The 21202-nt window shown below is 36.2% G+C and overlaps 2 protein-coding genes across 2 annotated transcripts in view; one reads left to right on the top strand and one right to left on the bottom strand.

Moving 5' to 3' along the window:
* The window catches only part of LOC101888435 (protein timeless homolog), a 697464-nt gene that overhangs the window by 209176 nt on the left and 467086 nt on the right, over positions 1–21202 (bottom strand). The gene's annotated exons all lie outside the window — the stretch shown is intronic.
* Positions 1–21202, top strand: part of LOC101895143 (serine-rich adhesin for platelets) — a 198794-nt gene that overhangs the window by 29865 nt on the left and 147727 nt on the right. Inside the window, exon 2 of the mRNA XM_059128020.1 lies at positions 7207–7227. The gene's annotated coding sequence lies outside the window, so the exon portion shown is untranslated. The remainder of the gene's footprint in view (positions 1–7206; positions 7228–21202) is intronic.

The raw sequence follows: 21202 nt of genomic DNA, 5'->3' as shown, positions 1-21202 counted from the left end.
GCATATATTCCGATGCCACGGTCCATTAATACAAGCGGAGACGGGCATCGGCTGTTATGGCGGGCCACATCATCACCATGGCCGGCACTTGAGTTCTGGTGGCCAACCGAAGGTGCACATTTTCAGGTGACCTCTTTGGCAAGTAAACACGATCATTTTGTTTGTTTACAAACTGCTGGACAACAAATGTTTTCTCATCGGAGAATAACAAATTCGGCAGTTAACCACTTTCGGCCAAGCGAAGCAACTCTTTAGCTTTTTTGAGTCTATTTTCATTCTGTTGCGGTTTAAGTTCTTGCACTTTTTGACATTTCAATGGCTTTACCCGAGCTCATTGTTCAATATTTGCCGAATGGAATATTGCGATATGTTCAGCTCACGAGCCATTTTTCGGCCATTGCGACGCGGGTTTCGATCAAGTCGCTTCTTTAAATTACGAACTATTTCTGCTGATGTTGCTGTTATCTTCTGTCCACTTCCTTGACGTCGGCCTACGCTACGTAACGAGCGATGGTACGAGACACAAAAGATTTATTCATATTTAAATGCTGGAGTGCTCTAACGATAGCCACTTGTGGTTTTCCTACCAAGAATAAAGAAATCACACAATCACGCTTGAATTCCGTCACGAATAACTTTTGTTCTGGAAAATTCTCACCGAAGTGCTTTTGTACGCTTGTAAACAATATAACGAGCTGTCACTGGAATAATTTTAACAGCTGTCGGACGAGTGGTTTAGAAATGACAGCAGTCTGAAGTTAGTTGCAGTTTTTACATCTCACCCTATATGTATACCTTTTGTGTATATGCACCTATTGTATACATGTATGTCCAAAAATATCCACCCAATTTTGAATGGTTTCTGTTCGGCGAAATGTTCTTCTATTTTTATCTTTTATGTAACCGTACATTTTTAACGACAAAGTCAGAACGTTTATGTTTTCTGTCATTCCTGCCTTGCCATTTGAACCTCAGATGACTACGTCTGATTTTGTCATAACATTAGATGATGGCAACAATTAACCACATTAACCTACATTACTTTGTAGGACCTTGAAATGGATATGAGTGTGGGCGTTGGCATGTGTGTGTGTGCGTGGCTGTTCCTTGTTCGTCTGGAACTATTCCATGTCAATTTACCTTAAATCGAGTAGAAATAATAACTATTTCCTCTCTAATAATTTCTGGGCCAATTTTAATTGTAACCGAGTTCATTCTACGAAGTTCACGGGTTTGTGTGTGGTGGTGGGTGGTTACTCTTCCTTGCAAAATATACATTGTTACAGGAATTGTGGGCATATGCTTACGTAGCTGTAACAACCGACAATCGTTTCGTCTAAAAGGTTTGGAAGGGGGTGGAGAAAAACATTGTTTTTCTCAGTTTTTCATTCTTTCCCGTTCCACTTAATTAAGTCTAATTAAAAAATTAAGTTGTGGTGGTATTGGTTTGATAGTGTATTGCTACTACTACCACCACCATCAACATCACCTCTAACACCGCCACCACCCACCTAATCAAAAAGCTGTCTTTAACAAAACATAAATGGAGTTTCGTACAACGGCATATCGTCGCGAACAAAGCAGTCGTTCTTCCTTTGCCGTTTTTCGAGGAACGGTCTCCTTGGTACATTTTATTGTCATCATTTTATAGTTTGGGACGGAGGAGAAAGAAAAATTCGCAATGTTCTTCTTATTATTTTTACTGTTCCCATGAAATGGAGCTGAAGGAAGTAAAGTTTCTGGGGTGTGTGTGTGCGGTTGTAGTTAACGTAACGCTATGATGGTTTTTGTGGGGGTGTATTGTCATTTTCCCCCGCCTATACGACGACTTAGACATATGCCTTCTATGTCCGTTTCCCTGTTTATGTGTGTGTGTATTTGCCTGTATTTACTGGTAACGATATTACAACTAATTAGCTTTAAATTGCTTTTGTAATTACGCGAATGCGCTCAGATACACACATATACTTGTTAGATATAAACGTTTTATGAGTTTTAGTGATAACACAATTATTTTTGTAATAGTTTCCTGTTTTAATTAATGACAAGGAGTTTAAATCATAAATGGCATTTTGTTCTCATTTTAAGTGTTTGTAATAAAATTAAAGAAGTTAGGATGTGGGTTTTTTTTTAAATGGGGAAAGATATTGAAATCGACCACATCGAAAGGCCACAATCTTTGTCATGAGCAGAAGTTAAGTTATAAAACGAAACACATTAAAAATCCTTTTAGACATTTTTGAAGGATCTCATATCAAGGATTCCTAAAAATATATGCATATTTCCTCAATTATCTTTCAAATCTTCGGCAAGGCCCCAATATCGGAATTTTAAATTCAGGTACTTACTCGCATATTTTGAAGGGTTTTGACGTTTTGTTAAGGATTCTAAATGCTAGATTTTTTGGGAGTTATTGATGCCTCCTTGAAATACCTCGTAGATGTGTTCATGCGTTTGCCAAGCAAACTCACATTTTTTTTTAAATCGACCAGTTCTAATAGCCACAACTCTTGGCACGAGAAGAAGTTAAGTTGTTAAAGCAATGCACATTAAAATTTCTTTAAGACATTTTTGAAGGATCTCTTTGTGGACTCTTCAATGACTTTCTTACAAATGTTTGCATATTTCCCTAATTCTCTTTCAAATATTCTGGAACGGATCTATTTTGGAATTTTAAACTCAGGACCTAACTAACAGATTTCAAAGCCTTTTTGATGCCTTGTTGAAGAACCTTAATGGTGGATATTTTTGGAAATTATTATTGCTTCCTTGAAAGATCAGGACACATTTTTGAGGTATTATTTAATAAACTTATTCTTTAATGTTTTTAAAAACTGAAAAAATCATTTGTATTCCCCGGAAGGACATAAATATTCAATTTTTGAAGACTCCTTGAAATCTCTATATTTGTAGATTTTTTGATGACTTTCTGCAGAAAATTTGCTTTCATTTGCATTCACTAAAGAGGGACTAAAAAAATAAATCGTAGATTTAAATCTTTCCGCAAGGACACAAAACGCTCACCTATTTAAAGTCCAATTGAAGTCTTCTTCAGTGCCCATTTGTTTAATTCTTTCTTAAATGTACTTGAAAGACCTTAATTTTAATGTTCTTTAAACAGTTCCTCTAGAGCATAAATTGTAGAATGTTTAAGGACATTTTGAATAATATCAAATGTGGTTTTTCCGATATTTTGAAGATTTCTTTATAGGACCCATTTGGTGAATTTTGAAAGACCTCTTGAAAGGACCTATTTGGTAGATTTTCGAAGGACTCCTGACCTAAAGCCTTCTTAAAGGACATAAATCATTAATTTCTAAAGACCATCTGAAGCGTTATTGAAGCATATATATTCATAATCAGCATAAAATTCTACGTCGATTTAACTATGTCCGTCTGTCTGTTGAAATCACGATAAAGTCCACATTATTTGACGTAGAGCCACATTATTTGACGTAGAGCAATTTGTATTGTGTCTAGGATGGTTGGTTGGTTCATTAAAAATGAGATATATCGGTCCACGTTTTGGTATTGTCCCCATACAATGGTACCTCACGCTATTCGGTATTTTCATGATTTTTGCCACATTTTTTCATGGATTTGTCTGAAAATTAGTATTTGTATTTGTCATAATGGGTCCTAGTTCGTGTGGCGAAGCATTGTATGTATAGGTTCACGTTTTGGTACAGTCCCCATATTACGGTACTCCCCGATATTAGGTATTTTGATGATTTTTGGCACATTTTTTCACGCATTTGTCGGAAAATTGGTATTTGTAGGTCATAATAAGTACTAGCCCCCATATAACGGTACCTCCCGATGTTCGGCATTTTGATGGTTTTTGACAAATTTATTCGCGGTTTTGTCTAAAAATTGGTATTTATGGGTCCTAATGGATTCTAGCTCCTTTGGCAAAACATTGTATGTATAGATCCACGTTTTTGTATAGCCCCATATAGCCGTATTTCCCGATATTCGGTGTTTTGATGATTTTCGGCAGATTTTGCCATGAATATGTCTAAAAATTATTATTTGTGGGTCAAAATGGGTTCTTATGTTTCCCTTACCCTAAGGTGGAGGGTAGTAAAAGTTTGGCCCGGCCGAAGTTAATGGTTTTTACTTATTTAGTTTTAATTTAGTTCTTTATAGAACTTATTCCACGAACAAAATCTTGGATTTCTTTAAGTCCTTTTATTCGAACTAACATCGTAGATTTTGAAACATCTTCTGAATTTTTGAAAAAAAAAAAAAAAAACAAAACCTGAATTTTGAAAGACCTGTATTTCAAGTATTTTTAAAAAAAACTAGAATCCATTTTTAAATATAAGTAATTTTTTTAAAGACCGCATAAAGCCTTCTGCCAAAATCACGGATTTTTCAAAGACTTCTTAAAGTTTTTTTAAAAACAAAATTTTCCGCTTTTTAAGAACTCCTATATCCTTCTGCCAGGATCACGATCGTGGATTTTTCATGATCTTCATAATCTTTCTTGAAGAACCCACATAACGGATTTTTCGAAAACCTTCTTAAGAGGAAAGGACCAAAATTGTGGATTTGTTAAGACCTCTTAAAACCTTCTGCCAGGATCGCAATCGTGGTTTTTTTAAGACCTCCTAAAACCTTCTGCCAGGATTACAATCGTGGATTTTTTAAAGAACTTCTTTAGCCATATTGGAAACCCCACATCGTGGATATTTTAAATAACTTCTTTAGCCTTCCTGAAGACGCCTTATCGTGGATTTCTTAAAGTTCTTCTTAAGCTGAAAGAACCGAAATCGTGTATTTTTTTAATACCTCTTCTTAAGCTTTATTGAAGAACCCACATCCTTCTTACCTAAATCGTGTATTTTTTATGACCTCTTCATAAGCCTTATTGAAGAGCCCAAATCGTGGATTTTTTAAAGTTCTTCTTAAGCTGGAAGAATCAAAATCGTGTATGTTTTAAGACCTCTTCTTATTAAGGAACCCACGTCGAGGATTTTTTACGATCTTTTTAAGCCTCCTCGAAGAAGTCTTCGTTAAGAGACCATAAAGTGGATTTTTAACCATCTTTCTGTGGAGCAAAATCTTTGGCACTTTGAAAAACCTTTTGAAGTCTTCTGCAAGGAACAAAACCGTAAATTTTTAGATCGCATTTTTGAAGAGCGCACCCGGTGGACTTTAAAAGGACCTTTGGAAGAATTCTTGATTGGCTTAAATCCTAAAGGACCTTCTTGAGACATATATTCGTGGAATGTTGAAGCATTTTTGAAGGTTATAAATTGTGATCTTTTTAAAACCTGGGAACATAAAACCTTATTGTGGAGTTTTCAAACAGTGTATAGTTTCTTAAAGAGTTTTCGAAATCTTCCGAAAGGTCATTCCTGTAGAGGCCAAAATCATGGATTTTTCTTACACTTTTCTTTTCTTGACGCATTTGAATCGTTTTGTTTTTACATTTTGATGCCCTCTTGAAGAGCTTTCTCTTGACGAAAAATTCTGGAGGTATAAAAAATAATAAGGCTACTTGTGGAGCCTAAAATGTGGATATATTAAAGAGGTTTTTAAAAGCTTGTTGCTTAACCTATTCTTTATATTCCTATTCTATATATACTCTTGAGACCTTTTCGAAGGAATTAAATCAGGGACTATTGGTCACATCTTAAAGTAGAGACAATTTTTTATACAAAATGATGGATTTTTGTTTTAATTTTGTAAGCATTACAAATAGGTGGACTTTTCCGATTCCTAAGACCTCATTAAGGACTTTTTAAAGCTGTCGTGGGTGGACTTTTTCTGGTTCCTTAGACCTCTATTAGGGGTTTTTAATGCCGTCGTTTAGGTCTTAACTGTCTTTTTTTACTATCCTATAAAATTTAAATATTGAGTTTTTAATGTATTTAAGAAAGTTATCTTGTTAAGAGAAGGTCTTTAAGAATTTATAACCTCAATTATCGAATATTTAAAGTCTCCTTAACCTTTTCGAATGATTTAAATCGTGGATTTCGAAGTGATCTTACATTTTTGGATTTTGTTTTTTTAATGATTTTGGGAACCTTCAATTTTTGAAACCTTCTTGCTTAATCATTCTTTAGATTTCTTTAGAGCTTGAGGACTTAAATTTTTTTAAACAAAATCGTGTTTTTTTAAGTCTCCTTTTTTGTGGACAAAAATCGTGAATGTTTTTAAATTTTTAGGCCCTTGATTTTTAGTTTTTCCTTTGTATCGTAAATTTATGATTTTGGAAACCTTCTTGAAATAACCGATTTTTGACTTTTTAATAAGTCTGAAGTCTTCTTATTAATCCTACATTGCAATATTATAATTTTTATGAGTACAAGTACTTTGTTTTTTTGCGACCTTTTTCAAAATGTTTTAAATTAATTGTAATCTATAATTTTATGAATATATTTTTATATGCATGTATATATGCACGTAGAAAACACCATAGTTTTCCCAAAACTGATTTCTATGGTAAAATATTCCATTAAGTATTGACATCCAACAAATTCAGTGGTTGAATAAAAAATAGAAAAAAAAAAACAATGTTTTGGTTGTTTAAATTTTTTCCCAGATACTGATGATGGTGATGGATTTCAAAGTTGTGATGAAAACCAAAATAAATTTGCCAGCACACATGTCGTTCGGCAGCCACCACTATGGTTTGCATCTGCAGCGCAGCAGGAACATCAGCAGCAATTGTTCCACATGTACGAGTATTTGGGTCAGGTTTATCATGTCATAATTCCATTTAAAAGCTTTTTATAATTAAATTTTCTTGTTTGCTGAAATCTGATTTACGAAGAAAACAATGACAAACACATATACATACAGCCAAAACTTTGCTCCATGAGAGAGAATGTTAAATGAACGGATAGAGGAGATTCCTTTCGGTGAGTATGGGAATTACGTTGAGAAAAATTATAAAAACAATGCCAAAAAAAGAAAACTATGGTTGGAACTTTTTCGAGCGGAAAATTTTGAAAATGGAATTGGTGGAATTCCTTCGTAATTCGGGTAAATTAAATAATTATTAAACAGGTACAGATGAATGGTTTTCAATTTAAGATACGCTAATTAATTAACGTATTTACATTTTTTACAGTTAAAATTTCCTTTAATAGATGATCTATTATTATCAATTATTTTTACGGTTATTATTTTTAAATAATATTTTTATATGTATTAACTCATATTCATAATTCATATTTTTTTTCTTTTCTGCAGATGCTGACTCGATTTTAAAAGGTGAGTTTTAAATAAGATTTCTGTAAAAAAAATATGAAAGGAGATTCCAAACCCCTTTGAAAACATTCCTTAAAATTGATTAAATGGGTCAATCATGACACGCCAGAAAGTTTTAGTCGGTATTCTGGTGTATAATTTCGCGTTTTATGGAAGTTAAAATTATATACAAGGTGGGATAAAAAACGGCAACAAAATCAAACGTCAAAATTTTTCAATTTTTTTTTAAAGCAAGCAATGTCGGCAAAATAAAGTCGGAAATATCATCAAATTTTAGAACAAGCTTAAATTTGTTGGAACTGGTAACCTTTGGCACAAATTATGGCCTTCAAACGGCCAATGAAACCGTCACACGCTGCCCGAATGTTGCTCTGCGGTATTTGGCCCATTCCCAGCACTTGCTGGGGGTGATCGACACTTTGGTATTTTTATACCCTCCACCATACTATGGAGGGTATATTAATTTTGTCATTCCATTTGTAACTCCTCGAAATACTGATGTCAGACCCAACAAAGTATATATATTCTTGATCAGCGTAAAATTCCAAGACGATTTAGCCATATCCGTCTGTCTGTCTGTGTGTCTGTCTGTCTGTTGTAATCACGCTATCTTTCGAACAAATTGAGATAGAAGGCTAAAATTTTGCACACATGTATATTTTGCCTGTAGGAAGGTTATGTTCGTAAATGGGCCATGTAGGTCCAAGTTATCATATAGCCCCCATATAACGGTACCCCCCGATATTCGGTATTTGGATGATTTTAGCGACATTAAATAACGGAATCGTTCCAAATTTGGTATTTGAAGTTCGTAATAGATAGTGCAGCATAAAACAGAAAATGAGCCATGTAGGTCCACGTCTTCGTATAGCCCCCATATACCATACCATATACCGTACCGAAGTTCGTAATAGATACTTCATCCCATGCTAGAAAATTGTCTGTGCAGGTCCACGTCTTCGTATAGCCCCCATATAACAGTACCCCCTATGTTCGGTATTTTGATGATTTTAGCTACATTATAAACAGATTTTTCTTCAAGTTTCGCATTTAAATATTGTTATACCTTTTGTCAAAAGTTGCCTATGCAGGTCCACGTCGTCGTATAGGCATTCGGTATTTTTAAGATTTTAACAGAATTTTTAACGGATTTTATTTTTTTCCTTTTTGGAAATTGCCAAATTTGTGCCAAATGGTGGAGGGTATTAAAAGCTCGGCACGGCCGAACTTACAGCTTTTTTACTTGTTTAGTGTCAACCTTGCTTTCCAAAACACTCCATAAACAATAGTCCAACGGATTGGTATCCGGAGATTTTGGTGGCCATTGCGCGTTTGAAATGAAGCGAGGAACCTCATTTTGTAATCATTCTTGGGTGGGGCGTGCTGAGTCCTGTTGGAATGCCCAAGGTCTGCGGCCAAAATGTTTGCGTGCGGAAGGCTTTAATACACCCTCCAGAATATTTTCGGGATAATATTCGGCATTTATTCTGATGCCACGATCGATTAATATGAGCAGAGAGCGACCATGTGCTGTTATAGCGGCTTGCACAATCACCATGGTCGACGCTTGAGTTCTGGTGGCCAACCAAAGGTGCACATTTTCAGCTGACCTCTTTGGCAAGTAAACACGATCATTTAGTTTGTTTACAAACTGCTGGACAACGAATATTTTCTCATCGGAGAAAACCAAATTCAGTTCACCACTTTCGGCCAAGCGAAGCAACTTTTTAGCTCTTTTGAGTCTATTTTCTTTCTGTTGCGGTGCAAGTTCTCGCACTTTTCGGAATTTCAATGGCTTTACCTCAAAATCTTTTTTTAATATTTGCGAGTGGAATATTGCGATGTGTTCAGCTCACGAGTCATTTTTGGGCCATTGCGACGCGGGGTTCGATCAAGTCGCATCTTTACTTTTCCAATCATTTCTGCTGATGTTGCTGTTTTCTTCTGTCCACTTCCTCGACGTCGGGCTACGCTACCAGTATCAAAGTAACGATGGTACGATACACAAAAGATTTATTCACATTTAAATGCTGTAGAACCAAAAATTCATCTTGTTTGGGATCTAAATATTTCCATCGTTCATCATGACATCTAGTTTGCAGAAAATTAGTCTCTTGTCATTTCGAAATCTGTAAGATTTCATACATGTATGAAGAACATAATTTTTATCTACGTATATGGTTATCAAAATATAATTTTCTGCATCATGTATGAGTCGGTATGACAGACGGAGGAGTGGAACAACGTTGCTAGTCATGTTCAACATGCAATATAAAAATTCATATCCTCTTTTGGGTCATACATTTTTGAATTTCAAACCACTGCGAAAATGAACAAACGAATCAACAGAACACTGGCTGGCTGGCTGACTGACTGACTGACAGACTGGAACAACAGAGTGTGTTCTGCCACCACCACTATGAAATGTACAAAAGTTCCACTACTCGACTTTAGTCGCTTGCACAGGAATGCCAGCCAGAGCAAGCTTGGAAGCAACCAGTAGAACTTTGTTTGTGCAGAGTAGTCAAAGAACACAAAAGGATAACAACAAGGATGCCTTTGATGTTTGAAGAGGTTTTCATTCTACTTTTGTCATATTTACGTACTATGCATACACCAAAACCCCCACCCCCACCCACACACCCACATATACTTATGTAAATAATGCATAAAATACTTGAGGCCATAATTCTGGTGCACAAAATGCATGTTCACGTTAAAAAAAAAAAACATACAAAGCCAAACAACGAGAACAACAGCAACAACAACAAAGTTGGTAAAGAGATACGTTCGGTACTGGCGAAAGGACATATTCATTTCATCATTTCCATGCAGAAAAAAATGGAAAACAGGACAAAAATTGTGTGAAGTCAAGTGTAAAGAAAGTTAACCTACAAAAAATGCAATAAACGAAATATTTCAAAATTTCCCCAAGAAAAGGATAAAGAAATCGATTAGAGAGAAAAAAATATATTTGATATTAGAAAGGATATTACTACAATATACAAATATGAATTCAATGAAATGCTATATTTGTCATATCGACAGAAAAATAACCAAAAACTATTGTATTCACTTTTGAGTACATCACCAAGAACATTTTTGGCGAAAAAGTAAAATTCATTGCGGATTTGTAGTTAGGGGCGTATAAAGAACTGAAAGATCCGGAAACTCAATAAGCCTCACATAGCAGAATTAAGGACCTCATAATGAATCCAAGATTTCAATCCATGGAGGTCTGTTAAAATCGGTATACTCTAGGAAAACGAGAATATTCTTTATAGATATTCAGCTTTATCCTATATCCTGTAAATGAGAATTACACTGTGCGACAAATTTCAAAATTTTCTACAATTAAGGGGAAAATCCAGCAGATTATAGAAGTAGATCTAAAAAAGAAGGCAGGTGGATCGGCGTTTTGAAAGTTTACATCACAGTAAGTAACATAGAGGGGCAAGTTTCTCCCCTCTTCCACAACATTGGAAATTTTTAGATTAAGATTGCTCTAAATTCGTGCACTTGAAATATCTTCGGCAAAATTGCAGATCAAAATACAAGGTATATTTTAGCCGAAAATTTTAGCCCCCGAGCTAGTTCCCCCCTTTTTCACTTTTTTTGGAAATTTTCGATTGAAGATTCTTCGATATCTGTGCATTGTAGGTACATAGTGTATTCGGCAATATTGCAGATAAAAATACGAGGAATAGCTTGTTCGAAAATGTTAACCCTCGAGAGAGTCAATAAAGGGGTCTTCTAGGTGCTTTTTCTAAAATATGGCAAAAAAAAACTCCCTTAAAAGGGATCGTAGCACGTCAAAATATTTCAAAAAATGATTTGTCGTAGAATTCTTCTATAGATCCTGGAAGACATCCAGAGCCCAAATCCTAACTAAACTTCAGCAATTCAATACAATTTAAACATCACATTTTAGGGCTACAACCGTACTTTGTGTGATTTTGTGCAAAAATCCTCAACAAAGCATCATTGTAGAATAATAGCGTCAGGGAAACAAAATTCTATAAGTCACTAACAAAAAAGAAAACTCTATTTCCACTCCAAAATGTTAGCATCAAAATCCAAAAATATTTGCATCAATGTTCCCAAAAACTTGAAATTATTCCATATTTTCTTCGGTCAATTTTTCCTCGGACTTTTCTCGATTTGACGGCTGAAAGTTTCATAAAATTACGTTTTAGGTGAAAGGTGTCAAAAGAAGAAATATTTTACGCAAAATTTGACTATAAATCTCAGAATAAATCATATATCAATTTATGAAAATTACATTCGAAATTTTTGTATTAAAAGTGAATTTTATGCTATTTATTTAACACTTATCCAAGTCGAGTAAAATGTTCCCTTTATGCTTTAAATTTTTGGAATTTCTTTACACTTAAATATGTACCATAACAACTGATATGAAATTTAAATTAATAAAAATCCTAGTTATTTCAGTCTGGATTGTGAAAAATGCTCGGTAGTCTCGGTAGGACTTGTTCTTATATCAAAACCCCAAAGGAGTTCTGGATTCATTGCCCAAATGCTAGCTCTGACCACATACAAAGGGACATCTAAAGTTTAAGATATTTTCGCAATTATTGGATAAAGCTTGGAGATCTTTGAATTATATCCCGCATCATTGGAATATAGGTCATATCGGAACACTATTTGTATGAGTCACCTTGTAACGATAACTCCGATTTAATTTCGTCAAATGTTGACATTTAGATTTCTTATTACCTAGAAACGCTATTTATAAAAAAATATAAAAATAGGACCAGCTTTTGGTACAGCCCTTACAAAATCAAATGCCTGATTTTATTTATTGTGGGGGTCATGCCATATTTTCCTATCAAGTTGCCTGAATATTAGTACTGGGTTGCCTATATTCGACGGACCCATCTGGCAACGCCATAACTTTTGACAGAGATGTCACATCGCTTAATGACATACCGCGTTTGAACCGTCAGTCCAAGCAGATTTTTACCATGAACCAATACACGCCACGCGAGCGCTCTGAAATAGTTGAAATTTACATTCAACAGAAGAAGTCAATTGTGAAAACTCAACGTGCTTTTAAAACATTAAAAAATGTGAGAAGTGCGCCTTCTAAGAACACCATTCAGCGTTTATACGAAAAATTTTCGACTGGTAAGGCTCTTTCTTATCCGAAGAGGCCATATAAAAGTCGACCAAGGCGATCGGCCGAGAATATCGCTGCCGTACGAGCCAGTGTTGAGAGGTCCCCAAGAACATCCCAAAAACGCCGTTCTCAGCAGTTGGGCATGGCTCGGTCCACTTTACAACGGATTATTCGCATTGATTTGCATTTGTTCCCGTACAAAATTCAATTGACGCAAAGAATGTTGCCTGCGGACAAGCCTCGTCGATTGGAATGGGCCCATGGGTCCGTCGAATATGGGCAACCCTGTATAATAGTTTTTTCGCGAATAGAAATCTTCTCGACAGAAGATGTTTAAAGCAAATATTATGTAAAGGGCCCTTATATTAACAAGTAAAAAAGCAGCTAAGATCGGTCGGGTCGAACTTTGAACTTAAATGAAAACTGTTATATGGGGACTATACAAAGACGCTGACCTGCTTTCGACATATTTTTTTCAAAGGCTGTAGTACCCATTACGAAATTCAAATATGAAATTTGAAACAGTTCCAGTGAATAATGTCCCAAAATATATTAAAATATCGAATATCGGGAGGTACCGCTATATATGGGGGATATACGAAAACGTGAACCTGCATACGAAATTTTTTGTCATAGGCTGTAGTACCCATTACGAACTTTATATACGAAATTCCGGTGAATAATGTCGCTAAAATCATGAAAATACAGATTATCGGAAGATACCGTCATATGGGGGCCATACGAAGACGTGAACCTGCCTACACATTTTTTTAGCATAGTTTGTAGTACCCATTAATATCTTCGAATACAGGGTTGCCCATATTCGACGGACCCATGACTCTTTGGGCCCATTCCAATCGACGAGGCTTGTCCGCAGGCAACATTCTTTGCGTCAATTGAATTTTGTACGGGAACAAATGCAAATCAATGCGAATAATCCGTTGTAAAGTGGACCGAGCCATGCCCAACTGCTGAGAACGGCGTTTTTGGGATGTTCTTGGGGACCTCTCAACACTGGCTCGTACGGCAGCGATATTCTCGGCCGATCGCCTTGGTCGACTTTTATATGGCCTCTTCGGATTAGAAAGAGCCTTACCAGTCGAAAATTTTTCGTATAAACGCTGAATGGTGTTCTTAGAAGGCGCACTTCTCACATTTTTTAATGTTTTAAAAGCACGTTGAGTTTCCACAATTGACTTTTTCTGTTGAATGTTAATTTCAACTATTTCAGAGCGCTCGCGTTGCGTGTATTGGTTCATGGTAAAAATCTGCTTGGAATGACGCTTCAAACGCGGTATGTCATTAAGCGATGTAACATCTCTGTCAAAAGTTATGGCGTTGCCAGATGGGGTATATACGAAAACGTGAACCTACATACGAAAATGTTTGTCATAGGCTGTAGTACCCATTACGAACTTCAAATACGAAATTTATTACAATTCCGGTGAATAATGTCGCTAAAATCATGAAAATACCGATTATTGGGAGGTACCGTTATATGGGGGCTATACAAAGACGTGGACCTGCATAAAAATTTGTTTGCTAAATGTTGCAGTACCCATTAAGATCTTCCAATACGAATTTTGAAACGATTCCGGTGAAAATACCGAATATCCTGAGGTACCGTTATATGGGGGTACACGAAGACGTGGACCTTCATATTAACATTTTTCTCATACGCTGTAGTACCCATTACGGACTTTAAATATGAAATTTGAAATAATTCCCGTAAATAGTGTCTCTAAAATCATGAAAATACCGAATATCGGGAGGTACCGTTATATGGGGGCTGTACGAAAACGTGGACCGGCATGGCTCATTTACGAACTTAACCTGCCTACTGGTTAACTATGCATGTATTCAAAATTTTTTCATTCTATCTCAATGCGTTCGAAAGACAGCGTGATTACAACAGACAAACGGACTTCGCTAGATCGTCTTAGAATATTACGCTGATCCACAATATATATACTTTGTAGGGTATATTATGAGGGAGCGTGGAAGAGAGGTGAATTTGCCCACTGTATTTAGGTTACGTTGCAATGTAAATATTCAAAACGACGTTACACGTGTATCCTATTTTTAGCTCTACTTCCATAATGGATTTTCCCCGCAATTTTTTATGGTGCTCTGCGTTGTCATACACATTATAAGCTCATTCGACCTCTCTCTCTCTCTCTCTCTCTCTCTCATAGAAATGCAGTAGCATCCTCAAAAGAATAATAATAATTATCTTCATTTGCATTTTACCAATAATATGTAAATTTCTGGTACATCTGCATACTTGTGCTTGCAACAACAATTCCATTTCGTTCGAATTCAAATGAACGTTTTGCGGTATGTTTAGTAGCAAAAAAAAAAAAAAAAAATACAACCAACAACAACAACAGTGCACAAAGTACACACTGAAGGACTCGGAGAACGACGAATATACTCTTGTAATATCAAGTTGCAGTAAAGTATGAGGTAAACAAATAATATCTTTGCCAAGCCAAAGCAAAAGAGAGACAGAGAGAGAGGACGAAGAATGGTAGCAAGTAAACTATAATGACCAAATATTTGTCGACTGTCAATGAAATGAAAATATTTTTTTGGAAAATTGCAAGAAAAAAAGAAAGGAGAATTGAAGTGAAGTCTTGGACGTATAAGAATGTAGAGTAAGTGATAATGGAAATGGGTAAGCATGGCATTCTAGAGATAAAGTTAGAAGTTTATAAGACACAGTAAGAGAGAATATCTTTCGGAGGTAGTAGAAGACTTACTAAAGAGATAGAAGGCTTTCAATAGGGTTTCTATGTAAGTAGGTCGTATGTATTCAGTAAAAAATCCGATTACCAAATACAAGATTTTTATATTAATATGTATATATGTATATAAAATAGAAGTAATATTATTGACTGACTCACTTAGAATTAGGACCCAGACGAAACGGCTTAAGCCACACTCTTCAAATTTCGCAAATCTTGGTGCGTAGGCGTTTGATAAGGCTGGGTTTGTGGAAAATCCTACTAAAAGGGTACGAAGAGTACTAAATATACAATGCTTTGTATTGGACAAGCGAAATGAGCTTGAATTTGAAATAAGAGTCACTGATAGATACAGGATTGATGCAAAGTGTTTTGGAAAACCTCGAATTTTAGGGCTATGAAAAGTACTAAAATGTACTATACTTTCATATTATAAAAACTGCAACCTTGCCAACCTTGCATTCCAAAATACTCCGGACACAATAGTGCAACGAATTGGTCTCCGGAGATTTTGGTGGTCCTTGTTTCCTGGAAATGAAGCGAGAAACCTCATTTTGTAACCATTCTTGGGTGGCGCGTGTTGAGTGCAATGGTGCTGAGTCCTGTTGGAATGTCCAAGGTCTGCAGCCAAAATGTTTGCGTGTCCAAAGCATTAACATACCCTTCAGAATATTTTCGCGTTAATATTTATTTTGGTACACATTTTCAGACCTATTTGGCAGGTAAACACGATCATTTTGTTTGTTTACAAACTGATGGACAACGAATGTTTTCTCATCGGAGAATAACAAATTCGGCAGTACACCACTTTCGGCCAAGCGGAGCAACTCTTTAGCTCTTTCGAGTCTATTTTCTTTCTGTTGGGGTGTAAGTTCTTGCACTTTTTGTAATTGCAATGGCTTTACCCCGAGCTTATTTTTCAATATTTGCCGAATGGAATATTGCGATATGTTCAGCTCACAAACCATTATTCGGCCACTACGACGCGGGTTTCGAGCTTCTTTCGAACTTTTCGTACCATTTCTGCTAATGTTGCTGCGTTCTTCCGTCCACTTCCTTGACGTCGGGATACGCTAACAGTATCACGGTAACGAGTGATGGTACGAGACACAAAATATTTATTCACATTTAAATGCTGGAGTGCTCTAACGATAGTCACTTGTGGTTTTCCAGCCAAATATTGAGAAATCACTCTATCACGCTTGAATTCCATCACGAATAACTTTTTTTCTGGAAAATTCTCACCAAAATGCTTTTGTACGCTTGTAAACAATATAATGAGCTGTCACTGGAATAATTTTAACAGCAGTCGGACGAGTGGCTTAGAAATGGCATCAGTATGAAGTTGGTTGTAGTTTTTTCATCTCAACCTGTATATTATGTCTGCAGGAAACGGGCCATGTAGGTCCACGTTTTGGTATAGCCCCCATATAACGGTACCCCCCTATTTTCGGCATTATGGTGATTTACCCGACATTATTCACCGGAAATGTTTTAAATTTAGTATTTGAAGTTCGTAATAGATACTACAGCCTATGACAGAAAATTGTCTGTGCATGTCCACGCCTTCGTATAGCCCCCATATAATGGCACCTTCCTACATTCGGTATTTTGATGATTTTAGCTACATTATTCACCGATTTTTTTAAAGTTTCGCATTTGAATATTGTACTGGCTTACGACAAAAGTTGCCTAAGCAGGCCCGCGTCGTCGTATAGAACCTAATATGATGGTAATAATGGTACATTCGGTATTTTAAAGATTTTAGCAGAATTTTTAACGGATTTTATTTTTTTGAAAATTATTAAATTCGTTCCAAAAGGTGGAGGGTGTTAGAAGGTCGGATATACGGCATTCTTACTTATTTTACTTTTCAATTCTAATAAAATTACATTAGACATCTTCTAAAACATTCCCGCAAGTTTTGATATTTTTCCAAGAGCTTTATTTCTAAGTCTGAATAAAAAAATTCACATAACACAAGTTGAGCAAAAGTTCTGATGTGTAGACACTTTTTAATATAAAATTCCCCAAAAACACAATGAAACTGTTTTTGTCCCCTTTGGAAATTACATTGTCCAAATGAAAATAGGAAAAACCTTTTTCGGAATTGAGAAAAACAAAAAAAAAAAACATTTCGACTTTATTTTTGTCTGGAAAGTTCAAAAGGATTGTGCTGATGAAAAAGAAGTTATTTGATTATTAAATTATTTATTCACTTGCTCAGTAAACGCAAACACACACACACAAAGCATCCGACGAATAGACCTAATAAAAGTGTAATAAAATACTCTCATGAAATAGAATGGTAGAGCCAGCAAACAAAACACAAATCTAGCTAGTCACTCTCCTTTTTATGGGCCCTAAACACAAGAACAAAAAACATAAAAAAAGGAAAACAATTTAAGGCACAAGGACAGAAGGCAGAGGCCACAGTCAGGATTCAAATGAAAACCGAAAAAAAAAACTAAAGGATATATAAAATTTACATATCATTGCCGAATATTCTCCAAAGGGAGAGCACCATGTATTTGATTATTTCGAGTTTTACTCCTTTTTCTGTAGTCTCACAAAAAAAAAAAACCAATATTCCTAATAGAACCGGCAATAAAGACAGTAAACATACAAACCGAGATTAAGAATATATACTATCATGTTTGTATACCGAAGGACTATTTTTGTCTGAAACATTTTAAAGTTGCTAAACCCCAAAAAAAAAAAAAAAAAACAAAAGAATCGCAAGGCCTATATTTCTTACCACCGATTTTCTATTTTTTTTTTTTTTTTTTGGAAAACCTATGTGAGGACCTCTCACAGGATCACATATCCCAAAAATCCTCATTTTAGTAGAAGACCACTCTGAAGGACAACGATCTATAAAATATTTCTTGGGTCCTATTCAGTCCATTTAAAATGGACACTTTAAATGCACTACGTCCACAAAGGTCTAATCAAAAACCTTCAACTTGAAGAATACTTCTGCAAATCCAAAAGGGTGTCACATGAAAGTTCTCACCGACTGCAACTACAAACTTTCGACTGTCGTCACATATCTCGTTATTTTATTATTTTACAACATGTCCCATTGTGCCCTTGATTCTCTTGTTCTATATGCGCTACATCCAATCCGCATACCATTTGCATATGTGTGTGTGCGTGTGTGACTGTCATTGTCAAACGAAAGAGTACCCAATGTCGCGTTGTAAAGTGGAAATTTAGAATTTCATTGCCTGAAATTTACAACTAAATTATGTACTTGAGGGTGTTGAAATAAAATTCTCAAAGACAGAATGCCAAGCAAGATGACGACCCGAGACCCAGGCATATTGTGTCAAATTGCTGGCAAGCAAGCAACAACAAAGAAAGAACAGTAAAAGTACTCTTGAGAAAAATCAAGAAGTCTTCAAAATGTAACAAAATGTACGTTTGATGTTCATGATGCTAGCAATGTTGACTGGCTGGTTGGTTGGCTGGCAATGTTCTTTTTATGCTGTCGTCATGAATTTGCCAGATCCTGCCATTTTTTTTTTTTTTTTTTTTTTTGTAACAACGGCATCACCTCGGAATGCCACGATGACATTTTATGCTGTTTTTAAATCAGCTCAGATTACACGCTTTATGCTAAACACTTTCGAATTCCTTCATCACCATCATCATCAGCGGCAAAAGAGGAGGGTATTAAGGACAATATCTCAGCATTGACTCCTAAACTAAAAGCAACATCTAGACTGCTTAAATGACTGTTGCCAATATATGCAAAATTAAATTTTTAATAAACGAATATATTATAAAGAGTTATAAGAAGAACTAGAGCTCTTCTATGCGACAGAGAAGACCTAGAGCTCTTCTATGCGACAGAGAAGACCTGGAGCTCTTCTATGCGACAGAGAAGACCTGGAGCTCTTCTATGCGACAGAGAAGACCTAAAGCTCTCCTATGCGACAGAGAAGACCTGGAGCTCTTCTATGCGACAGAGAAGACCTAAAGCTCTTTTATGCGACAGAGAAGACCTGAAGCTCTTCTATGCGACAGAGAAGACCTGGAGATCTTCTATGCGACAGAGAAGACCTGGAGCTCTTCTATGCGACAGAGAAGACCTGGAGCTCTTCTATGCGACAGCGAAAGACCTAGAGCTCCTCTATGCGACAGCGAAAGACCTAGAGCTCTTCTATGCGACAGCGAAAGACCTAGAGCTCTTCTATGCGACAGAAAAGACCCAGAGCTCTTCTAGGCGACAGAAAAGACCTAAAGCTCTTCTAGGCGACAGAGAAGACCTAGAGCTCTTCTAGGCGACAGAAAAGACCTAGAGCTCTTCTATGCGACAGCGAAAGACCTAGAGCTCTTCTATGCGACAGCGAAAGACCTAGAGCTCTTCTATGCGACAGAAAAGACCCAGAGCTCTTCTAGGCGACAGAAAAGACCTAAAGCTCTTCTAGGCGACAGAGAAGACCTAGAGCTCTTCTAGGCGACAGAAAAGACCTAGAGCTCTTCTATGCGACAGCGAAAGACCAAGAGCTCTTCTATGCGACAGCGAAAGACCTAGAGCTCTTCTATGCGACAGAGAAGACATAGAGCTCTTCTATGCGATAGAGAAGACATAGAGCTCTTCTATGCGACAGAAAAGACCTAGAGCTCTTCTATGCGACAGAGAAGACATAGAGCTCTTCTATGCGACAGCGAAGACCCAGAGCTCTTCTAGGCGACAGAGAAAACCTAGAAGTCTCTATTAAAGCCGTTAATTTATATTTTCTTTATGAAGTAGAAAACCTTTAAGGCCTAAGCTCTTATATTTTCATTCAAGTGTGGATGACCTATATTATCTTTATTGAGTAGAATGCCAGTAGTATTTCATTCAATTTAACAGAACCTTCAAAAGAAATCAATCACGATGTCACTTTAAGCTCCTAACTTTTGTTCATCGTTATAAATTAAAACTTTTTCTAATAACTCGTAATGCCGTTAAATCAAAACACAATTTTTCTCCTAAAATGAGGCACCAAAAACTTTTGACAAACAGACAAATTTTGTTTTTGTTGACTTGAATTTATTATTCACATCAAGAAATCAACAAAATGCCTTGTCTATTATTCCGTAACGAAAATGTAAGCCATTGTTAGGAATAGAGAAGGAAAAAAATGCTCATTCATACAGCACCACTACATGTACGCACACCCTGGCTAAAATTCCAAAGAAATTTTGCCAAAGAATGTAAAATTTACTGGGGTGATTTTTTTTGTTCTCCGCTTCATCCGATTATACAAAGTTGAGTTGTTTTTTTTTTTCGTTCGTTGGCTCACGTTTTTGCTTTCAAAATGAAAATCAGACAATTGTTCCTAGACCTAGTTGATATGCAAAATTAGAATGTTTCTGGTACCCAGTGATACAGATTTGTTGTTCATTGTTCTGACTACCACTGCTGCTTCTGTTTCTGCTGCTGCTGCTGCTGCTAAGGATGATTGCTCTGGAACTGCTGACTGTACGTTTGTTGTTCTTGATGATGCTCAGTTTGTCTCTGTGTGTGTGTGTGGGTTCTTGGTGTTCATAAATATGTAAATTTTTGCAAATTATTTGTAACTGAAGTCCTACAGCAGAAGATCTACTACCGATACATTTTTGCACAAAAAACGTCTTTTATTATGCAGTAAAAGCTGAAACAACAAGGGGAGAGAAGTGAAGAAGGTATCACAACTTTTTGGTGAGAAAAACAAATCACGGCTTCTCTTGTGATATCTTAAAGTTCTTTCATTATTTAATTTCACTTTTAAAAGATTTGTGATACGCCATCACCATCTTCCCAATTTGGCAAAAGGCAAATGAAAAAACAAAGGCCACATACTGGTAGCTTTACCGGGGTGATGTGGTATCAACACCATCCCTGCCGCACATCAACAGAACAAATGATTCGCATCAATGTGTATGCAGTTCCCCATTCATGCCTCCCGCCGGTAACCCATCTCGTTGTTTCTAATCCAAAACGGAAATTTAAAAATATTTTTCATTATGCTCGAAATTTTGTAGCGAAACGAACTTTCTCCGCATTTTTCTCCTGCTGCTGCTGCTGCCTTTTACACCAAAATTATGCAATTTATGC

Source organism: Musca domestica, unplaced genomic scaffold (assembly GCF_030504385.1).
Source record: "Musca domestica strain aabys unplaced genomic scaffold, Musca_domestica.polishedcontigs.V.1.1 49, whole genome shotgun sequence".
Taxonomy (NCBI): Eukaryota; Metazoa; Arthropoda; class Insecta; order Diptera; family Muscidae; genus Musca; species Musca domestica.
Note: the sequence above shows the minus strand (reverse complement) of the source record. Positions and strands in the feature narration are given on the sequence as shown.